The sequence below is a fragment of the Erythrolamprus reginae genome, chromosome 1, assembly GCF_031021105.1.
Source record: "Erythrolamprus reginae isolate rEryReg1 chromosome 1, rEryReg1.hap1, whole genome shotgun sequence".
In the NCBI taxonomy this organism is placed as follows: domain Eukaryota; kingdom Metazoa; phylum Chordata; class Lepidosauria; order Squamata; family Dipsadidae; genus Erythrolamprus; species Erythrolamprus reginae.
The window spans coordinates 305,547,216-305,553,215 of NC_091950.1; positions in this window are offsets into that span (position 1 = coordinate 305,547,216).

The following is a 6,000-nucleotide window of genomic DNA, read 5'->3' on the forward strand; positions in this document are numbered from 1 at the left end:
TGGTGCCCAGAAGAGGGAGCCAAATATGAGAAAATGTACCATATTCTTTCTTTACTCGCTGTATACTTGACCCTCTTTCTATATTTATAGAACCTATTTCCTTGTGTCGTTCTTGTTTTGTTGTGTTTATGAAACTTAAACTTGCTTTCTACAAAATGAACTAAACTGAACAAAAACAGTGTTTTTGAATGGTCTTTTTTTTTTGACCAACCATGTTATTAAGATGGGACTGAATGGACTATCTTCTTAATTTAGGACCAGTTGGCAGCCAGTTGCGGTTGAGCTGTCCTGCACAAAAAGATGGGCAGAGAGAAAAGGCCATCCTTCATTGTAGTGCAACGATAGGGAGTCACAAAGCCTTCTGTTATAATCTGTAGCATTTGGAACGCACTAGGAAAAGTCAGGACTTGTTAAGTTATCTAATCAGGCTGCCACAGAGAAAAAGGGAGTGAATAATGCAATGCAGCTGAATTCAGAAGAAAACAAAAGTGCATAAAGAGGATGGCTAGGATAATGTAGCTACAAGCTCACACCTTCCATGAAAGACCATGCCAGGCAGTGGATCCTGGTTGTAAACTTCTCTCCCTTCTTGGAACCCAGGGTGACTCAGGGATCCAGGAATGCAATTGCATTTGCATCAGGCTAGGAAGTCGGATTTATTTGCATCTGCTAGGAAGGACTCTTGTCAAGCTTTCTTGCAGTTTACATCTAGAGGTAGTCATCTACTTGCTACCATAAATGGGGCCAGAATTTCTATGGCTAAGCAAGACAGTTATTAAAGTGAGTTGCACTCAATTTTGCAACTTGTTTTGGATCAAGTTATTAAGCAAATTGCTGCAGTTGTTAAATTAATCACATAGCCTTTGACTGAATCTGGCTTTCCCCATTGACTTTGGTTATTGAAAGCCACCTGGGAAGGTTGAAAATGGTGATCACGTGACCTCTGGGATGCTGCAAATATTGCAAAGTGTTGGTTATGACCTATAAAGCCCTTCATGGCATCGGACCAGAATATCTCCGGGACCGTCTTCTGCCACACGAATCCCAGCGACCGGTTAGGTCCCACAGAGTTGGCCTTCGCCATGTCCCGTCGACTAAACAATGTCGTTTGGTGGGACCCAGGGGAAGAGCCTTCTCTGCGATGGCCCCAATCCTCTGGAACCAGCTGCCCCCAGAGATTAGAACTGCCCCCACCCTCCTTGCCTTTCGTAAACTCCTTAAAACTCACCTCTGCTGTCAGGCATGGGGGAATTGAGACATCTCCCCCGGGCCTATACAGTTTATGCATGGTATGTTTGTGTGTATGTTTGCTTTTAATAATGGGGTTTTTAGTGGTTTTTTTAATTATTAGATTTGTTGTACATTGTTTTTATTGTTGCTGTGAGCCGCCCCGAGTCTACAGAGAGGGGCAACATACAAATCAAATCAAATCAATCAATCAATCAATCAATAAATGATGGTTGCCAATCACTCAACATTTGTTCATGTGACTATGGGGATGGTCATAAGTGTGAGGACTGGTCATAAGTCACTTTTTTCACATGGGACCACAAACAACTAGTTTGAAGGGCAGAGTTTTATTGTATTCTATGTTCAAAATACCTCCCGGTACAAAAGTGATGCTATTTGTTCTAAATTCAGTTTTCTCAATCCCTCCAGATTGATAATCTCCAACTTTCCTATTTTACCTCAGCACCTCAGTTTGTTTCATTCTTATCTATTTTAAAAAATGATCCAATCCTTATTTATAAATGAATAAATGTAACATTAATTCAAACAAGCTAACATATTTTGGCATTCAGTTTACCACTTAGAACCCTATGGTGGTCTGAACTAGCAAGCCAGAAAAATATGTATATTCTCAGAATACTTTTTTCCCTTAATTGAAAATGCATTTTAAAAAGACTAACACATTTAAATAAAACTGGAGCAAGCAGGGGTTGTATTAATTGGGGAGACGAAAACAGATTGTACTATAGATAGTACAATCCGGAGTCTGCGGAGAGGGGTGGCATACAGATCTAATAAATAAATAAAATAAATAAATAATAGCAATAGCACTTAGACTTATATACTGCTTCATAATGCTTTACAAGACCTCTCTACACTTACAATCCATCTCTACACTTATGACCTTCAAGGGGAGATTGGACTGCCATTTGTCTCAAATGGTGCAGGGATTCCTGCTTGAGTGGGGAGGGGGTGGACTACATGACTTGCAAGATCCCTTCCAACTCTAATAATAAATCTAATTCTAAGCAGTTTACAGAGTCAGCATATTGTCTCCAACAATCTGGGTCCTGATTTTACCAACCTTAAAAGGATACAAGGCTGAGTCAACCTTGAGCTGGTCAGGATTGAACTGCTGGATGTTGAATGCAGAGTCAGCCTGCAATACTGCATTCCAACCACTGTGCCATCACGGCTCATGAAGTACAGTAGTCTTCATTTAGCAACCACAACTGAGATCAGCAGCTTGGTCATTAAGCAAAATGAAACTCTGACTGTTCTTGGGATATTAATTTAATTTCCTTTGGTTTTCAGATTATTCAGTTATTTTTCCATCACCATGGAAACAGCAAACTTTGCTAAACGAAGACTACCTGTATTTTACAATCAGGTTTCCATCAACTATGCTACAGTGCAAAATATTTTTTTAATTGAAAAGTAATTATGTAAGTGATTTTTCAACATTGCTAGGTAAGTGCAATGTCAGCTGCAAGGCACAAAGTTGACATTGGGTGGGTGATGAATACACCCTATTACTTTAGTCTTTTTTTAGTCAAAGGATGAACTCCAAGAACTCAAAACTCTACAAGAAAATAAATGATTGCAGCAATCAATCTTCTCATGACTTTCATTAACTGAAACTTATGAAACTGTCTAAATAACAAGTTATTGCTAGATCCAGTTGATGTTCTGTGGTGTAATGTTAAACTCATAACGTATGTGTCTAACAACGGTGCATGAAATATGAAAATTTGGAAATTAACACTAGCATAATTAGGTCCATTTACCATAATATGAAGAGGAATTTAATTGGCCTGAGATTTTTTTTATTGTGGAGGTATTGCATTTCATTAAATAAATAAAATTTCATTATTAATTTGTTCAAACGTCCCTGGGACCAGTTTTGAAAATCAATGGTATTTTACCTTTATATTTCATAAGATGCAATTCATGTATATTTCATTGTAATCAGTCCATCACATTAATTCATCAAAGTGGCATATCCTAGAATGTATGGCAAACCTATGGCACGTGTGCCACAGATAGTTCGCAGAGCCATATTGGAGGCCATACTAGGTGTTGCCCTATGTCAGTTCCAGCACGCATGCTTTCAGCTGCAGCTGATTTTCGTCCTTGGGGAAGGCCATTTTGCCATCCGGAGGCTTCAGGGAGCCTCGGAGTGCAAAAACCGCCCAATGGGCAAGCCAGAGGTCAATTTTTCTGAATTTCCAGCTTGCTCATTGGGCTGTTTTTTCACTGACCCAGATTTCAGTGAGGCCTGTGCGCATACACGAGGACAGGGGACAGGGATTGTGCACATGTGCAGGAGAAGTAAGGGGGTACGCATGTGTGGGGGTGGGAATAGGGGTGGGCATGTATGCACATGCTAGCATACCACATGGCACACAAACCAAAAAAGGTTTGACATCACTGTCCTAGAAGAATACAGATTATTCTGTAATATTTTCTATACAAAACGTATGTCCCCTTTCCATGTTATTGCTCATCTCACCTAACCTGGTGAGTTTAACCTGATTTAGTGCTTTAAGTAGGCTGTTACCATGTAACCAACGCAACAATATTTTAAGACAGTGTGTCTTAAAAAATTATACAGGCCATCTATGGTTTCTGAATAAGGACACCGTCCTGATTAGCTGCCTAATCCTCAAATGCAGAGAAGAAAACATGGACTTTATGTTTTCTTCAGCCAGCTCCCTTAATTATTTTGTTTCTGCACAATGTTCTTACACAACAGAACATCAACTAGATCTAATAATAACTTGTTATTTAGCCACCCTGAGTCTACGGAGAAGGGCGGCATGGAAATCCAATAAATAAATAAATAAATAAATGTAGACAATTTCATACTCAGTTAATGAAAGTCATGAGGAGATTGGTTGCTGCAAACATTTATTTTGTTGTAGAGCTTGAGTTCTTGGAGTTCATTCTTTGACTGAAAAAGACTAAAGCAATAGGGTGTATTCATCGCCCACCCAATGTCAACTTTGCATTAGAGCCAAACATTAGAGCTTTGCTGCAATCAACACAAAGAAGTAGAGTCTGGAAGCTAGACTTTCCCTAAATTGAGCAACACTCAAGGCCAAAGAGGATGTCGTGGTGGTAGAACTGTGATTCTGAGTCAATAATTTATCTAACGACGTGTAGAGAACACACAAATTCAGCTTGATCTCTCTCTCACACACACAACAACTTTCAGGGTACAGATGGAGGAGAACAAAAATTTAGTCTAAGAAAGCTGAAGATCACAGGACGTTTATCACTGGATCAGATCAGTGATTCATTTTATTTAGCATCATATCCAGAGCTTAACATGTTGATCACGACACTTATATCCAAGGCAGTAAAAAAAATCCACTTTGCTGCTCAAGAGCATCACGCATATAGAGGTCAATTCCGAGAGCAGTGGTGAAGCAGTGGTTAGTATGCAGCACTGCAGGCTACTTCTCGTGATTGCAGGCAGCCTGTAATTTGGCTGATCAAATCTCACCAGGCTCAAGGTTGACCCAGCCTTCCATCTTTCCAAGATCGGTAAAATGAGGACCCATATTGTTGGGGGAAATATGCTGACTCTGTAAAGCTGCTTAGAGAGTGATGTAAACAGGGCTGGGCAGCAGGCAGGACAGGGTGGAATATAGTTCTACCAGTGGAAATGAAGCTGTGTGCCCAGCTCCAGCTGACTATTCCCTCCCTCCCCCCATCCTCTTCCTCCTCCTCGGAAAGCAGCAGGGAGACCAGCACCGGCAGGAGTTGCATAGGGCCCATTTCCTCCCCCCTCTTTTCTCAATACCTGATTGGCACCCATTTGCATAGCTACCCAGCCTGAGGCAGGGGGCGACCCAGGAAGGAGAGCACAGGAAATTGTCACCCCAGAAAGCGACACTGGTGAGGTTGTAAGTCGAGGACTTAACAGTTCACTTGAGATACACGCAGTCTCTGATCTCAATCCTGCTGATACTCATTCACAAATACTAACCTCTAACTTATACACTCACCATACACGACAAAACAACGCATTGTCAGACAAACAATGCCTGCTAATTTGCAGGTACTATCTCTCCATTCCCCACTTGTCCCTTCCCATACACAAATCTCCTTCTATCTCTTCACCTATCTACCAAACAATATAGTACTCTACCAACTCTAATTGTAAATTAATATATGTATCAGATAAAAGTATATAAACCTTAAATGTTGATAGCAATGTGATAAAATATGATTTACACAAAATTATGTACACAATATTCAGTATTATACATCGTATATTATAGGCATTGATTTTATATGGATATATATCTTTTCTCAACATAATCGCAAACTTTGAATGTAACAGAATTATGTCTAATCCAATATCACGAACGGATATATAACAAGCTATACATGTTACAGATGTTAACAGGATTTGTGTATTCCCTTTTTTGGTTGTCCCTTTTAATACCCTTCTTATCTTTCTGTATCCCCTGTTCCATCTTCCCTTTTCAATAAATTAATAAACTATTTAAAAAAAACAAAACACTTCACTTAAACGATGATCGTTCAAGCCACTCCCACCTGGTCACATGGCTGGCAAGCCTCTTCTACCAACTCACATGACCATCAAGCCACACCCACAAAATAAGCCACACCCACAGTGTGGCAGTAAAAAGTCTGTCTGCCCATTACTGGCTGTAAACAGTGACGGGCTCCTACGGGAATGGTTAGGAACGCAGTTCTGGTAGCAAAATTTGGAGCTCCACCCAGAGCACCCAATTT